At 38.0% G+C, this 19,603-nt stretch overlaps 1 protein-coding gene across 5 annotated transcripts in view; it reads right to left on the bottom strand.

The window, feature by feature from the left end:
- The window catches only part of CHRM3 (cholinergic receptor muscarinic 3), a 3,761,375-nt gene that overhangs the window by 471,881 nt on the left and 3,269,891 nt on the right, over nt 1-19,603 (bottom strand). For all 5 annotated transcript variants that reach the window (XM_069607974.1, XM_069607972.1, XM_069607973.1 and 2 more), the window contains one exon: nt 3,542-3,718. The gene's annotated coding sequence lies outside the window, so the exon portion shown is untranslated. The remainder of the gene's footprint in view (nt 1-3,541; nt 3,719-19,603) is intronic.

Below are 19,603 nucleotides of genomic sequence, written 5' to 3'. Positions count from 1 at the left end.
ACTACCAGCTACACCTCCTCAGAGGTATCCTTCCTTTCCTCTCCTTCCCCCAGAAGCTCACTGTCTCTAGAGCCCTGGTTCTCTCAAAGCTAGACTACTGTAACAGCCTCTATCTAAATCTGCCTGCCTCTACTCTCCGCCCTTTGCAACTCATCCAGAACAGGACTGCGAGACTTGTCCTTGGCCTCAAGCCCAGGGACAGTATCTCTCCAGGACTGAAATCACTACACTGGCTCCCAGTGGCTGCGAGGATTAAGTTCAAAACCCTCTGCATTGTCCACAAGGCTTCTGGGGCCTTGGGCCAAAATACCTTCAACTCTCTCTTCTTAAATATCTTCCTTCTCGAGATCTTCGCTCATCCACCTCCAACTCGCTCAGGGTCAGCTGCTTCTCCAAGCAACAAGTTGGGGGTAGATCTCTCTCCGCAGCAGGGGCCTCCTTCTGGAACAACATTCCTGCCTCCCTGAAACTTGAGGAGAACCATCTCCGGTTCCGGAAGCACCTCAAAACCTTCCTCTTTGCCTCTGCTTTCTCTCCCTCTCTCCCCTGCTAAAATCACTGAACCTGCACTGAATCTGCAACTGGGCCACTCACCGATCTCGGTCCTTGGCCAAGCCACTCTTCCCTGCACTGCCTCCCTGCACTGCGGGACTGTCTCTGTATCCTACAGCCCCTCTTCCCGGCACTTACCTTGCACTTGCCACCAGCTGGCCCTATTATTTATCTTGCATTCTACTAACCCTGTACTGCACTTTCCCCTCTCCCTTTCCCCTTGCACTTTTCCCTTCCCCTCTACCCTTGCACTTGCGCAATCTGAATGACACCTGGCCTAGTAGGATCGTTGTCTGTCTCCCCTTGTTCCCCTCCCCGCCTCGTCGCGCCTTGAAACACTTGTGTATAGGCGCGTTATAAATGCCATATCATATCATATGATATCATATCAGTTACATTTATTTGCCTTTAGGTGGTCTTTTAAATTGTTTATATGTGATTATTATCTTTACACTTTGCAGTTTTTGATTCAAAGACCCAAGGTGCACGTGTATGAGTAAAGCTGTACGACGTGTACACAACCTGCATGTAAAAAACAAATCACATTTAAAATATGTAAATCAGACAACGATAACTCTACCAAGAGGTTGTCAAAAGTTCATAAAATGTGAAGAAAAAAAAGCTCAGCACATGCCTTTGAAGTCTGATTGAGAATGAAAAGTGCTCATACTAATGTTACCAACAGAGTAAACAATAGAGTATAAGTTCTGAGTGGCACAGGCAAACGCCAGTCCAAAACTATCAACAAATGGGGTGCGTGATTTGATTAGGCGTGGAGAACTGTTTAAAACAGTGGGGGGCGGAGGGGCACTCAGCATCCAAACTTTAAGACTGAGGCTTTGTGGCACAAAGAAGTTGGGTGTTACATTTCTAACATAGGATACTGAAAAACAGGCTCAAATATAGTAAATAATGCGGTACTATTATAGTGCTGTACTATTACAGCATTAGTTTCTGAAAATATGAAAGCAAATTTCTGGCACAGCCATCAAATAACCTCTCTGAAATTGTTCAATTCAGAAATCTGAAAACATAACAGTATATGACAACGGGTGACCAATAAACAAATACAGCGTCACATAAATGCATGATTGTACACGTGGCTAGAACAGTTCGCCACTACTGATCTAAGCTTTCTCCTGGGTATAGGTGGCATGGGAAAGGAACTGTCTAAAAGACTCATTGCAATGCATTATTAGACCCTGTGCAGCTCCATTTCACGAAAGAGCAATCACTTTCTACTCTGCCTTAGAATTTCCGCATACCTCCTGTGTCAACAAGTCATAAGAAGCTTTTACTAGCCAACTAGTGTGGTCACAAAAGGTTCCTGCGAATCATGATTCAGATCTGCAGATCCTAGCATAGCCCAGGGAAGCCAGTGTCCCAGATGATCTAAGCTTTGCCCTACTTCATTTAGCACCATTGCTTCTGCTTGTATAAAAGGGAATGGAGCAAACAGGTTTTGCCTCAATCTGTATTATCTAAAAATGTTTGGTTTAAGGCAACAAAGAAACAGGCTGGATTTTCAATATGGTTGCTGTCTACATTTCAAATGAACCAAGGCAAGTTTTCCTAATTCTTCTGAAGCTTACATTACCTCTACAGGCAATGCAGTCTGATGTCTCTAGTTAATTGGAAAGCATCTCTTGATTCAAATTCTTTCTACTTTGTTGACAACGGTATTCCAATCCATGAGATTCGTGCAGGTGATAGCCTGCATACTCGCACTGATAAGAAGCAGGAACTTTCAGACAACCCTTATTTCCAGTTGGGTAGTATAATCCCTCTAACATGAGGAATCAAATTGAGCCAATGAGGTAGAAACATTGTTGAACCTAGGAGAATTGCTGTAAGTGTGTAGTGTCAGTATACCTGAATATGCTGTTTAGGTTTTTAGAGACAACCAATTTTATCGCATGTAGACCTAATGTAAGCTTTATAACAATTTGGAAATGTTGCCATGGCCAATTAAAACAAGTAATCTTTAGTACTCATTATAAACTCCCGACTATAGGGAACATCTTATATAACCCATGGTTCTGCACTGAATGGGCAACAGCCCACCAGATAAGCAGCATACTTGTCTGTTTTACTCCCTAAAACTAGGCAAATGAATATACAGAAAAAAGAATAAGGGGGAGTAACAAATAAGCCATTTCCTAGCCCTTGTTGTTGCCTGCCATGCTGTGCACATGTGTTCAGACCAAAGGCATCAGCAGTGCATGCCACAAGGAGCAGAGTTACTATTGTGAGAGATAAATATTTACATCACATTAAATACAGTACATAATAAAAAAGAAAGTCACAATTGACCTCAAAGAAACACAATACAGTTCAAAGTACAACATTATTTTTTTAAATGTACAATAAATTGCTAAAAACTTAATATTTTCTATCCATACGTTTAAAAGCCTCATTAATATCCTTGGATAAATCGTTAATGAAGCAAACATCAACACAGGACAGAAGGAAATTCATCCCAAGTGACATACCTAATGTTATTGACACTAAAATGTCTCCTCAGCCACAGGCTATTGTGTTATTTGATCAGAAGAGGGCGGATCTGATCAAACAATATTTTCTGTTATATTTATATGTTACAGCAAAAATACATATGTTTCAAAAATTAAAACATATTTTGACTTGCCTTACAATACAACAGCTACTTGTTTACCCTTTAAAACATCTGTTTAATGCCAAATACTCCATCCTCAAAACCTTTATCTGGGATCCTGAAGACTTCCATTTTTTTCAGTATATATCTAATGTTTAATAAAGTGATCTGATACCGAATGCTGCAGGGAGCGAGGTTTGGTGGGTTGGAGGGGTGCTTTTCTGCTGTAAGATATCTTGCACAATTCTGTCCAGTTAACTAATGTATTTGACCCATTGTGTAACCTATACTTCTCATTTCTTAAATGGTAAAAACGAATCATCAAAATATGCCAAAACAAGGTAAAACAATGCCTTGTGCTAAACCATACTGTACCTTTTTAACAGTGTCGGTATTGAATTTTGAATGGTAGTAGTCAGTTTGAAAAGCAGCGCTTGAAGATCTGCAAAATACGTGCTCCCAGCAACGGTGAAAAACATGACCTCGGTGTGAAATGTATCAGAGAGTCCCCAACGATCAGATCAAGTACAACACACACAAAGTAATCCAAACCTGAAAAGGAAAGCATCCAATATAGTTAATGCAAAAATGTGAGTTAAAAAATTAAAAAACATGAATCCAATGAATGCATGATTAATAAACTAGTGTAAATAAACATACTGAAAAATACAAAAAGTACACTTGAAAACCAATTGTTTGTAAAACACAAGTGGCCTTATTCATGGAAATTTTAGCACAGTGCAAAGTGACTTTGTTGCAGTGCAAAGCCACTGCGAACACCCCGATTCACAGAGTGGTGCAAAGAGTATTTTTGCACTGCAAAGTGACTTTGAACCACTGCAAAGTCAGTGCATAGTCACTTTGCACTGCATGAAAATACTTTGCACCGCTCTGTGAATCATGGTGATTGTTGGCAGTGCAAAGTCACTTTGCACTGTGCTAAAAATGCCATGAATCAGGCCCAAGGAGTCGACAACAATTATCGACTCGGCACAACTGTTACCATACAGGCATGGCTGCTGCATGATTTTATGCAAATCATCAGTTCGACCTTGCAATGTGGCCAGATTTGATCATTGTTGCAACAATGTGGTGCCCCCTGCTGGTTGTAGTCTAGGCACATGCCTAGAAAAGCATTTCTGTAAATCTATTTGTGCAAATATAGTAAGTTTCACTTGGCCACCCTTTGAAATTCTGCAGGTGGAGAGTCTGCCATGTGCCTTTGGTCACAAGCCAAACCTTTTTAACAGCTATTTGCCAAGCTGTCTATAAGATCTCATAGTTGCAATGACCCACCTGTATTTAATGCGAGGTGGCCACCAAAAGAAAATATGGCATACACTTTTATATGGATGAAGTTATGATATGATATGATATGGCATTTATAACGCGCCTATACACAAGTGTTTCAAGTGTTGTCAGTCTAAATATGGAGAAGCACTTATTTGACCTCAAACAATGTGAGGGTGTTACCTATTGGATCCTAAGAGCATATCTGACATTTAACCATATCTATCTGTGAACTAGTGCTGTCATGATTCTTTCCCAATGTAACTAATGTAAACATATTACAGGTTAGACTAAAAAGACAAATCTGTTTATAGTGCGATTGATTTAGGGAAACCGATGCAGTCTTAGCGTGCGAATAGGAAAACAAAACGAGAAGGTGTGAATGGGAGATAGTCAGTGAACCCACTTTGGGCCTAATTCACAGAAGCGGTTTATAATGGTGCATTCCCATTGGAAAATACTCTGTGAATCAGGCCCACTCGAAAGCGCTCTGTGAATCAGACCCTTTAGCTGAAGTGATATTACGGAGATGGTTTAACGCAGCAAAACCCTCAGAATTCTGCAAGGTTTGAAAGTTATGCCACAGTAACTCTGAGCCCCCCCATTGCGCAGCCCATGAGCATGAAGATGACATCACAGAGTTCACATATGACATCACTTATCACATCATCCATGACATCACTGGAAACTAGAGCACCCTGATGATAGGTATGGCCTGTTGTACATTGCCCGGGGCATGGCCTGAGAATTCAATTTACATTTTCTGAAAGGTTCGCACACTTATTTTGTCATTAAGAACTCCTCAACATAAAGAACTGTATTACATGTCCCTGCTATAACTTTTTAAACCATGGAGAAAAGAAGTTTTGCTAGATACCTATGACTCCTATGAAGATGCTTTCAAAGCAAATGTAAGCACTATAACAGATATACACTTTACACAGTACAAAACAATGTTGCACAATGAACAGCAACAAGAAGAAGAACCTCAAGTGCAACTACATGTGGACACTCCTGACAGTAGTCAACCTTCAGTACCAGGAAGCCAAGAACCGCTTAGACAGCCACTTATAGCAAATGAGGCAGAATTAGCCATGACAGAAGTAGAACACATGTATAAGAATGAGCAATCTAAAGACGACTTTGCTCTACTAAACCCACAACTAAACAATGAGCAGTGTAGCATTTTTCTAGGAGTAACAAAACAAGTTGAACATGGTGTGCAGCATGAAAGTAAAAATTGTACCTGCAAAGACTACAAACCTATACTGCTTTACGTGAGTGGTCAAGCTGGTTCAGGCAAAACGTTCTTAATCAAAATCATCAAGAAGTTCCTCCAACAATTGACAAACAACAAACTGTCAGCTGTTGTAGCTGCCCCCACAGGTTTAGCTGCCTACAACATAGGCGGTGTCACTTTACACCGATTACTACTCCTTCCAGTAGAACACCAAAACAAATTAGACTAGTACAAACTTTCTCCATAAGCTGCAATGGAACTATGCAGAGTTTTAAAACAAATGCAAATGCTGCTAATAGATGAGGTAAGCATGGTTTCCAATCTAATGTTAGCCTTCATTCACCTCAGATTACAAAATGTCCTGAAAACAGACTATGAAGAAGTCTTTGGAGGAAAAAACATTATAGTTTTCAGAGATCTTCTTCAATTAACACCAGTTAAAGGTGAACCTATTTTTAAAACCTTAGGGCATAAACTATGCCTTAAAACTCTTGGCTGCATAGGAAATGTCAACCGTTGGCAACATTTCCAATACAAAGAATTAACTGAAAACATGTGTCAGTGTGCAGACCTCACATACACCAACATTTTTAAAAGTATTAGAGTTGGTGTACTATCTCAAGAAGCACAATCTATATTAAAAACCAGGAACATCCATGCACTCTATGGCCATAAATTGTACTTCTGATGTCATGGAACAAATAGCACACAAAAATGTAAACTGTATGTCCTTGATGCCAACTCTTGCAAGCTGTTCAAAATTGTATGAAACAATGTTAAAAAAAGAAATGCAACCAATATTTCTAATTTGCTCCACAGACAAAATGGACGTACATGGTATGACACTACCCATGTGTCAACAACCACAATCAGGCTAAATACCTTAGAAAACTCTCTAACACAGTTGGTTTGGAAAAAAATATTAAAATTATCTTTAAACTGTAGAGTAATGCTTAAACGTAACCTTGACGTGGACCAAGGACTAGTTAATGGAGCACATGGTACAGTTGCTGGCTTTCAAACATACCCACATGACATTTAGTTTGTCAATATTCTCTTTAACAAACTATCAGAAGTTAAAAGGATAGGATGCTCAACAGCACGCTTCCTCCTTTTCAAAGACATGTTTGTACACAGAGAACAATTTTCTCTAACTCTAGCACACGCAGTCACCATTCACAAATCACAACGTCTTACCCTAGATAAAGCGTTTATAGATATTGGTAGCACAGTGTTTAAAGAAGGCATGAGCTATGTAGCACTATCATGCTTACGTACACTTGACAGACTATTTCTAATCATCTTTGATGCAAGTAAAGTAAATGCCTATATTCCTTGCATTCTAGAGTACAATAGACTGTGTTCACTCTACAGCCCCATCTAAAATCCCTTCCTGTTCCGCAAAAAGCAAAACCTTGTAAAAGAAAACTACTTCAGACTCAAATTATGCAGGATCTCACAGCAATTCCTACAAACAAATTAAAATAAGCTAATACATACTTCATCAAGGACCACAATCAAGTTTCTACTACACAAACAAACAAAATCAACCACCTCTTCAAAGAAACAATGTGCAATCCGAACAAATGACTTGGACACAGAACTGCAGGTCCATTCACATTTTCAAATACAACTGGTGTAAATTGCTACGGAAATTTAGCAATCAATATTCTATTCCAATTGCCACCAATTATTGACAACATTTAACATTTAACATTTTACGGGACAGACCAATTGTGTTTGCAAATGTTAATACTTCATAGAAATGCAACCAACAATCCTGACAACAGTTACAGTGTTTCTTGAATAAGGCAGGAATTGGGCTAATGTGCTGAGAATGGTCAAATTCACTGTAAACACACAAGAAGATTCACAAGAATTTCTGATGTTCTTACTACAAGTACTAGAAAACAAAAACATACCTATAAATGAAATCTTCCAGATTTCATTCATGTGGAAACATACATGCACTCTTTGCAACCATGTCGCACAAGAAGAAGTTCCTAATGAACGCTTTGTGTATGTATCCATACCTAACTGTGAATCCATTCCATTTCAGCAACTACTACAAAATGCAAACCATGGCAGATTATGTACTAGCTGCAATTCAGATAATCGATCCACTTTACAAATACAGACACATAGTAAATGCGTAATAGTAATACTTTTAAGTTACAATACAACAAAAAATACAAAGCAACTGCAAGCTGACTGGATTCACACATGGACAAGTATCACTTGGTAAGCAAACCTTCACAACAATAGGTATAATCTACCATGCAGGAGCCACAACAAATGCAGGTCACTACACTGCATACATAAAAAAGTATTGTGGATAGTTCGAATGTAATGATACTACCATTACTCTAAATCAGAGAATACCAGCAAATCTTGTAAATGCTTACTTAATATTCTCAAAACCTAAATTTAATAACTAATCTTTGTATAAACATCAACAAAACTTCAACTTCAAAACTATGAACAGTTAGAATACGCCAACAGGTATCTAACTGCCCCAAGATTATTCAACAAGCAAACAGTTAAATGAATACCACTAAAATGAAACAAGAAATAAACAGTTATTATACGCCAAAAGGTATCTAACTGCCCCGAAATTCTCAACAAGAAAACACATAAAAAAATACTGCTAAAAAGCAACAAAACAGAAACAGTTAGAATACGCCAACGGGTATCTAACTCCCCCAAAAATCTGCAACAAGCAAACAGATAGATGAATACCACTAAAATTGAGAAAAACAATAAACAATTAGAATACACCAACTGCTATCTAATTTCAACAATACTACCACCACTTCCAAATAAAAAAACATACACCTATTCAATTCCTCCTATTGAAATCAATGAAAGAAATATATTGTACCACAAAATAGAAAGATTTTTTTTAATCCAGCATGGATTTTTTTCCCACAGGCCCAATGATTTAATGAACAAACACAGGAACTGTGCAAATTGCACAGTACACAGGTTTGAACTATAGTACTTCTAAAGTACTAACTATGAGGGTCGACAAAATACGTAAATGTCTACCATGCAATGCAATACTAATTATAAACTGCCTACACTAACATGTGATCTTTTCTTTTATCACAGTGATTAAAAATAAAAATTCTGCTCAAACTACCCATGTCATTAAAAACTGCATAAAATCACAAAATGTCAAACAGTAAGTATATAATGATTGACTCACAAACACCACAGGATAACACACCCATTCAAGCAAACACTTGACCCTAGACCACAATCCAAAATGTTTGCTTCCATGGGTATTTTATGCTGCAGTGCTCATTGCCAAACACTACACTCTTGACTGCATGGCCTGGCCAAAACTCTACATACAGCCTCAACAAAGGAAACAGTAAGTATATAATAAATCAACTCACAAACATCGCAACATAACACACAGCCATGCAAACGAACACCTCACCAATAAATACAACTCAAAATGCCTAGTTTTCAATACCAACATTCTGAACACAATACAACAAACAAACTAACACACATCATCTCACTATCCTATAACACTATTACACTACTGCTAATCAGTACTCACATTTTTCAAAACATATCCCCTAAGCAGGCCACATGCCACAATCAAAATGTTTGGTAGCATGGGCGTGTTATGCTGCGGTGGTTGTGGCAAGGTCCTAGAGTCTTGGGTGCATGGCCATGCCATAGTGTAAGTTAGGGGTTGAGGACCTTTTTACAAGTCCGTGCATTAGTGCATGCTTTATGTAATATGGGCCACTGTGCTAAAAGAGTTTAACGAGTCCAGCCCATTACCCCTGCATAATTCACAGTTCTTTTCTAAAGCTCAAGTGCGTGCAGGCGTGGCTTGTGCAGTATTTGTGACTATAAAGTTTTTCTTATCTTAACATGCCATGTTCTCACAGGCCATGTTATAATGGAAATTACCTCAGAATTGGACCAGGCACTTGACCGAAGAAATTACAATGAATGATAACTATCTTTACGATTCAGTAGCCGCATACCTTGAAGCATTAGTATGTTTGTTATTTCATTATCTCATGTCTACATTCGATGTGTGATTTATAGCATCTAAAACAGGGTGTGACTCGCAATGAAAATTGCAATGGGTCAAAGTGATTAAGGAAAATGTGTGCATGAAAAGGTGACAAATTATACAGCATGCCAATTCACAGAGATTGCATGTAAAAAAAATGTGCAAATTATGAAATGTTTGAAATACCAAATAAATGCAGTAATGAAAAATAACGAATATATAAAAACATCATCAAATTGCATTTAATAAAATATCAGTATACACAATTTGGTAACCTAAAAGGGATAAATGAACTTATTTATGATCATAAAAAATCACTTCAATCCTTAGCCACAATCTAGCAATAGCTAAATATAAGGTAATTCAATTACCAACCATAATACTTCCCCAAATATATTCCGTATTCAACTGATTTAGATTATGTAAACATTTCCCAAATATTTCTATGCAAATTCTTCAGTCATAGAAAACTGAATAAATAAATATTTGATGTCTTCTATTATCTTTTCATCTTTAAACAATCTGCAAGCATGGGCCTGATATATCTTCTTGGTTTACCATGAACTGTTTCATGAATGTATACTTTTCATGGATGCAAAATAGGCCTACGAGATGGAGCACACGCCACTAGTAGTTTTAAGAATTTCAAGTGTTTCATTGTATTGGTCTATATTCAGTCTATATGTCATAGATATGTTTTCACTATAATAACAGTTTAGTGGTTGTGCCTGTGTAAAGTAGAGCAATGTTAGTCACTTTGCTTCAGTAATTAGGATTGATGGAATGTTGACAATGAGATACTAGTCCAGTCATTTCTCTGATGTAAATTAGGGTGAATTCAATTACATGACAATGGGACTCATTACAAGGGTTATGAGGTTCCCTTTGTGGGACCCGGACCAGACGTCTGGTAAAAGACGTCTTTTCCAGGTCCCACAAGAGGAAGAGGGAGGTAATAATGGGCCACTTGTAATGTGCCTGTTATTACCTCCCTCCCCATTCCCATTGATCCCTATGGGGGCTCAAATGGGAATGGGGAATGGTTCCTGCAAGGATGAATTACCAGGTCCTCCTATGTCGGAATGACTCGGTAAGTCCCCATTGCAGGAATCCAGTAATGGAGCCCGATTTGGAGGCAGCCATGGTGCTAATAGCACCATGGCTGCCTTCAAACTCGTAATGAGGCCCAATGTCAATTATCACGTTCAAGGAACAGGAGATGTTTCAATTTAACTAAAGTCGACTGATCATTTATGAATAGACTGCTTGTGCCCACAAACATCCAACATTTTTTATAAGAGCGATTTAATCCAAGGTAAGAAAATACTTTATCTGCATTTTTGAATACACTAAATAATAACGTCTGGGGGCACGATGAATGAAGCACTTCCTTGCATTTTTAGATTCTAAAGAACGGTTAAAAATTCAACACAAAGTAGGCCATAGCCCTGAAGCCCTGAAGGAAAATAAGGCAAAAAATGTAACAATAGTAGGTACAATAGTAGGTACATTTGTTTCATATTACTATTTGTTTTCTTTACGGCCTCAATATAGTGGAAATATATAAATGAGAGGTCTATATATTCATTCTAATAGCAGATCCTGTCCAAGGATTTGTCTGGCTGGATACTTTGGAATGATCAATTTATCAGCAAGTTTAAAGGGCATAATTTTAATCTATGTTTTCTACAAAATTACCAGACTACCCAATTTCTCTGAAGAAGATGAGGCGTTTCGGTATTTATCAAAACTTGTATATCTTAAACTGCGGAAATTGGCTATACTGCATCATTGACCCAATCAAATGTAGTGTATTAAAAATGATGCTGTCTCGCATTGAGTAGACTAGTTGCTATGTGTGATTTAGAAGAGACCTAATATTATTTGTATACATACATAGGTATATATTTATGTATTTGTCTGTCCCTAATCAGATACATTTATTAGGTATGCACTTGCACTTTAAATTATTTGTTATTGAAAAGATGCACTTACGGGTATTATCATTTCTTACACACAAGAGAAATAGCAAGCACATTAAGATTTGTTGGCATCCCAGGTAAGAATCCTGTCTAAAAACAAGATGATAAAGATTGTCTGTTTGCCCAGCTAGTGAGCTTCCTTAAGGTTGTAATTCTGATGGTCTTCTGTATTTTTATTTTCATATATTGAACTTAGGAATGCTTACATCCAAGAATAGGGGCACACTGATGATTTTAGTATTTTATCTAAACGATTATATTAGTAAAGTGGCCCAAAAAATGCAGTCTTTCAAAAAGACAACATAGGCTAGACCATGAGTGCTGGGGGGCATTGATGGCATTACCTTAGCAATAGAATTATTTCGACCCTGTCAGTGGTTTCTCAATAACGAATGCAGCAAAATCCTCTCGGTATGTGTCCTAATCTAGATTTAAATTCAGTATAGTTAATTATGGACCATCAATTGTATCTTTTCTTTGCTATACAATTTAATATATTGACCCACTGTTGACTTAAAATTTCATGAGCTGTCAACCAATTTGATAGTTTTCGTTAAGTTTCCTAACGGCTGTAGACATTACATTAAGATCTTCTTTGTGTTTACCGTTGAGTGAGTGAAACAGTATATTTCTATCCCTTCTGCCATTTACAGTAAAACCTTGGATTTTAATCAAAGTGAATCTTTTTGAGTTAGTCAAGCTCCCTTGGAAAGTGGCTTTGGAACCGACATTGTGCAAAGAAAACCCAGAATTTGTTAAACGATGGAGACTAATATTAAATAAGTGTTCACTCGACCTGATTCTTCTGACCATTGAAGAATTAGCAACGAATTAGCAAAATCACAAAATAATATCAAAGTGGAAATTGAACTCACAAAATCTACGTTAGCAACATTTTAACCAAAGAAGAAATAATATCATCACTGGAAGATATCAACCTGAAATTAGAAGGGTACAACCATGAAATTGTGAAGTATAAATTGGACATTGTTTATCTTGGAAATAATACTATGATTGGAGAGACAATCAATCTGGACAGAACATCCTGAACTTTAGGAGAACACCTTACAAACCACATTCAGGCACATTTTTCCTCAGAAGTATCTAGTGCAGAACAGGAACAGGAAGCTGCTGATCCGTCAATAAACTCAGCGAGAACCAGAGAGAATCCCTTTGGACTTGATTTAACAACAGAGCAAGAAGGTACATCCGCTCATACTCCAACTGAGGCATCTTTTTTTTTAGAAAGGGCTTCCCAACAAGAAGAAGCAAGAAGAATAAATCCACAGAGGAAAGTGGGGTTTCCACAAAGGAAAACCTACTGTTGAATATTTAATTGTATCGATTGACTACCTTCGAGAAGAAAACCTTACAAAAAGGCATCTCCTTAATACAACATTACAACTGCTCACTCCTTAAAGAAATAATTGACTTCTTTAAACTGTTTAGAAAAATGAAATTTAAATTATTCTTTGAATCAGTTGACTTACAAGAAGAGAGTGAATTTTTAGAACTATGACCAAAGAGCACATTCCTACCAACTATATAAAATCCCATCCTTGAAAACTTTCAAAAACATGTGATGGAGGACTTCAAAAAGATTAAATTCCAAACATGACAGAGGAATCTTTTCACACCGCCAACAGCAAGCACTTAAACGTCTTTGGCTGAATCCTGACATCATTCTTAAAGCAGCTGATAAGGAAGGAGCATATTCATGGACCTTGTCAAATATAAATAAGAAGTGGAACAATAGCTTGAAGACAAAGATACCTACATGTAGTTGGACTGTGATCCAATAGAGCAAGTGAGAGGAATAATTAAAACAGTACATGATGAAGCAGAATCGAATGACTATATCAATCGCCATACAAAGGCTTTCCTTACAAATGAACATCCTTTGATGCCTGTCATGTACATACTTCCAAAAATTCATCAACACTTGACAGACCCTCCAGGACCCTCCAATTATTGCAGCAACTAATAGTTTTCTACAGCCCCAAGCAAAGTACATAGACCAAATTATACAACTGATGGTGCAAACAACTAGAACATACCTAAACGATACCAATGAATTTCTGATGAAGATTCAAGCAACCAATTTCGAAAGTGGGAAAGACATCCTCTTCAATCTCAATGTAACTAGTTTGTACACAAACATAACTCATCAAGTAGGAATTGTGGAAGTAGCGTGGCTACTACTGATGGCCCCTAAATGTCCCGCAGACAAGATTTTTGTGTTGAGTTTGTTGAAGATTGGTCTAAGCAAGAACTTTTTCAGATTTGAAGTCTGCTACTTCATACAAACTGCAGGTAACTCTTACCCTTAATCTTCTATTACCCGAGACTCTTACATAGACTACGTCCCTACTTAAGTGAGGTAAACTGTGCTACAGTTGCAAGAGCCACCATTCTGTCCAGGTTGGATTTTGGTAATGTCATATTATTAGGAGCAGATAAAGGGCACACTGCAAAATGCCAAAAAATCCAAAACAGGGCAGTGAGAATTATCAAAGAAAGAAACTAAACGGAACACATTATTGAAGATAAGAGAAACCTACACTGGTTATCTATTGAGGGCAGAATTCATTTCAAGGCCCTGACTTTAGCTCATAGGTGCGTCCATGGGAAAGCCCTGGCATACCTTAAGACAAAACTAGCTGCCTACGTGCCGGGTTGTGCCCTCAGATCTGCAGCTCAGGGCCAACTCGTAATCACCAGATTTAGGAAAACAAATGGTTTAGGCAAAGCCTTTCACATTAAGGTCGCAACATTATGGGACAAGCTCCCACCACAAATAAGATCAGAGTCCTCATGCAGTATTTTCCGAAAAAAAACTCAAGATCCATCTGTTTAGATAATATCCCTGAATCAAATCAAGATCCTGAACAGAATTCTTATGATTTGTGTTGTCCTGTGACCTGTATGTTTAAAGTTTTGCGTGTATGTGTGGTGCCCGGATGCCTGCAGGCTCCAACATAGTAGAAATAAATAAACAAACAAACTCAATGTGAGCCGCTATGGCTTCCAGTTACGCTAACGCATACATGGCATTCCTGGAGGAAGAATATATATTCAACAAAGAATATTGGACGGAACACCCCAAATGTTATTATTGCCACATTGATGATATATTTGTAATTTGGAGGGGAACAGGTGAAAAACTGGAAGAATTCAATGAATACGTCAAACAAATTACTCCAAGAATCAAATGTACCCATAAACATAGTACTACTAGTCTAGAATTCTCAAATGTTGAAGTATATGTACAAGATGAAATACTACAAACAACAGTTTACACTAAACCCACTCACAAAAACAGCATCTTACTTGCTACAGGTTTTCACTCAAAGTCGACAATTGAAAGAATTCCTTTCAGGCAATTTCTAAGATACAAACGTATTATCTCAGATAACCAAAAATTCATAGAGAAATTGACTAACACATTCCTTAAAAGGCGGTATTTGAGGACAAACATTGAACAAGCAGCACATACGACCAGGGAGATCCCTGGTGCATCAAGTTTGATAACTAAAAAGAAAGAATATTCCTCGAATTTAGTCTACGTGACTACATACTCTCACCAGAGTTTCCAGATTAAGAGAATTATTAAGAAGGACTAGAACATGCTACACCTAGATCCAGCGATGTCTAACCTTTTTTCCAGCAGCACCAACTTTTAGCTACAAAAAAAGTCAAGCCATACATGATATGGTAATAAGGGCAGATATCAATGCAACCAAAATGGTAGCAAAACAATTCAAACAATTGCCAGCATTGTAACAGCATTATCAAGGGCAATGCAGTAAAACATCCTTACACAGGCAAGGTTATTCTGTTAAAGCACTCTGCTACTTGTGATTCCACCAACGTCATCTATGGCATCAAATGTCCATGTGGCATCTATTACGTGGGTATTACAATGCGTAAAGCAAAGACGCGCTGGACTGAACATAAGTCGAATATTAGAACAAAATCTGAACGATCTACAGTTTCCCAGCACTTCGTTGAATTTCATCACACAGTGGCAGAGATGCAAGTTATAATACTAGAACAAGTCAAGTTACCTAAAACAGGAGGAGATCTCAGTCAAATTCTTTTGTAAAAAGAAATAATATGGATTGATAAGATGGATAGCCAATCACTGAGAGAACATAGCCAATCACACAGAACATGGAATTCGACCTAAATTGTCACCTGTAATTACATCTATTTGTTTGTTGAAAGGCAACCTCAGCACCAGCCCCATTTGGACTATTTAATTAAATAACTATACTGATATAAACCAGCATACAAATATAATGGGCAAAACATAGAATCTCAACAATAACAATTACATAATGAATAAACCAACTCAGAGATATAACATCATATAGGTACCCATGTATTCTTTTAACTAAGGCAACAACTTTAATCTGGTTTAGAGGTAAATGGACTTTGTGGAATGTTGTAAATATGAGTTCTATATGTGCTGATGCAATTGTATTTATCTAATTACAGTCTTTCACAAATGAAGTGTTGATTACTTCTGTATGTGAAATTACATATGTCTATTGACCAGATGATCATTATCTTTTGCAATGCGATGCTCTGTTATTGTAACTTCTCTAGTGGATGAGCAGATCCCACCTATAACCACTCGACCTGACACTTCCAAGCGAATGTTATGACATTTGACTTTTTATGGCCATACAACAACAGGATGACATACATTCACCAACTAACCGGAAAAAGTCAGGTTTTGAATCCCTTATTCCAAGTTGCACATAATATCCAAATCACTTGACACATTGCCTTCGAATAAACATGTGACCGAAGTGGCAATTTGCGCGCATGCCAACCTCATGAAGGTGAATGACATTCGACTGTCTTCACACTTTACATTTCTTTTCCGCTTATTAGCTGGATAGCACAGATCCATCCACGATTTAGAGAATGTCACGCAATGAATTTGGCATTCATAGATGTGCGCCACATTTGGATCATTTGGCTTGTTCCCTTGGAAGAGTCATATGACCGGAACGGCGCATGACCGAAATCCCGATCACGTGTCATGGTGAAACACACATATGGGTTGCCGCTGGACGGGAAGCTACTTGTGAGCTGCCTTTCATCCCGCTATGGCCCATCTGTTGGTCAATAGCAGGTAAGCATAAAACCGCTCAGCGTACAGTTACGAGTACACATAGAATTTTATTAACCTTGCCCTCTGTTGCTATTAGTGCAACAATATTCTGAGGATAGGACGGAATTACTCACACTTGCCCTTTTTTTTGGCAGATTCCTCTGTCAGCGTGATATAGCAGATTAACATTCCCACTGGAGTGGACATACCGTTCAAATTGCCATTTATGTATTTATCTGGCACAATGAATGCAGGAACAGTGAGTTTTTGATCTCCTTAACCTCTCCTGTTGCTATATCTGATTCGCCATTGTGATACCAGTGTTTTCTTCTCCAAATCAGCTAGTAATACTCCCCCTTTTTCCCTTCTCCTTAGCCCTCCAATACATTGATCTTATACAGATAAGCACAGAAAGCGCTCTTAGTGGTGTCACCAAACACGAAACATTATCAGGTCGGTACCTTTTAGACCTATTGAATTAATTAATTAATATTTATCCTTAAGGTTTTTTGCAATCTCAAGTTGAGTCTCACTCTCACGATAATTTACATCCTTAATTACAGGAAGGGAGTGAGTTCTTATCACCTGAAGAAGGGAGTGATTCCCGAAATGCGTAGTGTGTAAACAGGACAGCTCATCTACTGCAGAACAACCAATAATTTATCACCGTGCAATCTGTAGTACTCATCCTGTATGAATTCTATCCATGCAGACAATGTCAATTAAATTATTTCATTTACGATAAAATTATTGTGTATATCTTTCTTTGAATTTTGAGCAGTATGAATACATTGGTTATGTTTAACTAATTGTTTGTTATTTACTATAATGTTTAGTCAACATTCACAGATTCATGTTATGGACTATTTGATTTAATACATTTCTTATGTTCATGAACTTTGACTAATCGTTTTCTCTGAAATTGGTTACATTTACATTTCTGTATATTCAAAACATTACAGGGAGATTCCCCATTGGAGTGTCTTGGTTTCTTAATTGATTAGCATCAAGGAACTCTTTTGCCACTGGGATTTAGACAAACCATGAGCACATAGAGAAAAGACCCACAGTAACCAATGCCCAGATCAAGGATCTTTCATATCCATCTCAGAGAAGTCCTCCATCATTTGTTGAATATTTGTGTTTGTCCAGTGGGTACGATTACCCTGACAATTAACTACTGGGCCTGTGCCCTGATTTTCTTCAGACGGAAGCTTTAATTGACTAGGCGTAACAGTAAATATCCGCGTGGTGCATCATTTCGAAGTAATGTTCAACCCTCCAACTGTTTCCTAATGTATTATGGAAATGAAAACCCTAGCCCTTTACGAAACCTAAAGAACTATTCAGGGGTACCCCTTCTACTCTGCCATTAACTATTATTAACTTCAAGGTTGAGAAACATTCACTCCAAGCAAGACTCGCTTTATTATGTTTTGCTTTGTAAAAGCCCGGGAGTGATGTAGTTTCTCATGTCATCTTCTAATCCATTCACCCGATATTTATCTGGAAATCTGGCATTCAAGTCACCTGCAAGAATCACCATTTTAGAAACATTTACATTGTTCCATTTAATAACATCATTGGTCTGTTTGATTCCTGGAGGATCATGAACATTTATTATCAGAAAATCAGGGTTAACAAAATGCACACATGACTCTAGAACAGAAGAGGAGGTTTCTGGTAATTCAAATTAGGTTCAATTTATATCGTTTTTGGACCCTAAAAGTAGACCTAACCTGGGAAGTCCCTTTATATTTTTGATGGCAGGTTGCAATAATAAAAAAGTATACCCATCCATACTGGCAGTTTCACTAAGTAAATCGTGCAGACCCACAAATTTGAAAATCTCCTTATTGCCTAACCTTGCGTATTCCAGGAGACAATAACAATAAAGTGCCGAGACCATGTACAATCATGTTCTTTGGCTCCCACAGTGCCATTTAGTTCAACAGTTCGAGGATTCCTCTCTCCTACAAAACCTCTCATTTCTAAAACCTTATCCCCACTCTGATTGGTGTTACCCTGCAGTATATTGCCCCCATTTGAAACATTGGGTATTGATGAGACCTCCACCCCCTCCGATGCTCCTGATGGGTACGAATCAAAAGCCCATGTTAGCAATGTGTCAACTTCCCAAAGAAATTACTTTGCAATAATGGTACTATTACAATGTAGTTTAACTCTGGAACTGAATTAAATGGTCAAGCAGCCCCACTTGTCTATTATCATCAGCGTGCAATGGTGGGATTTCATCGAAAAGTGCCTTGTGACATGTTTTATTCAAAGAGGCCTTAGTATAATCAGCAGAAATGTTGACAAGCTGTAGATCTTGTAGATGAATGAGTACACACTGATGACCATCCCTAATCTGAGCCCCGCCATGTTTGTTTGATGGCTCAATAGACTTAAAAAGTGGACTGTTCCCAAAGTCGTGTTTAGCTCCTTGGAGTAAACTCTCGGTTATGCTTGTGTTCAATGGTTCCAAAATATTAGCATTGCTATCACCATAAAAAGGATCACATTTGGAGGCACTGGCCAGCTGCATAACTGCTGAAAAACTACCTTCGAGCCTTTTTTGTTCTCCTCTCGTTGGCGCTAGATACAACAGCACTTGGTGCTATGCCCGAACCCCCAACTGTGGACTGCAACATTGACTTACCTCTCAGCTCAAATCAGTCTTAAATCATGGGAGGATACAGATTTTGTTTTTTTTACCTTGCCCTTTACTCAGCTTTGAGGAGGATTGTAGTGGTGG

The sequence above is a fragment of the Ambystoma mexicanum genome, chromosome 4q, assembly GCF_040938575.1.
Source record: "Ambystoma mexicanum isolate Mex_15411 chromosome 4q, UKY_AmexF1_1, whole genome shotgun sequence".
NCBI classification, from domain to species: domain Eukaryota; kingdom Metazoa; phylum Chordata; class Amphibia; order Caudata; family Ambystomatidae; genus Ambystoma; species Ambystoma mexicanum.
This window is presented reverse-complemented; position numbering and strand designations above follow the sequence as displayed.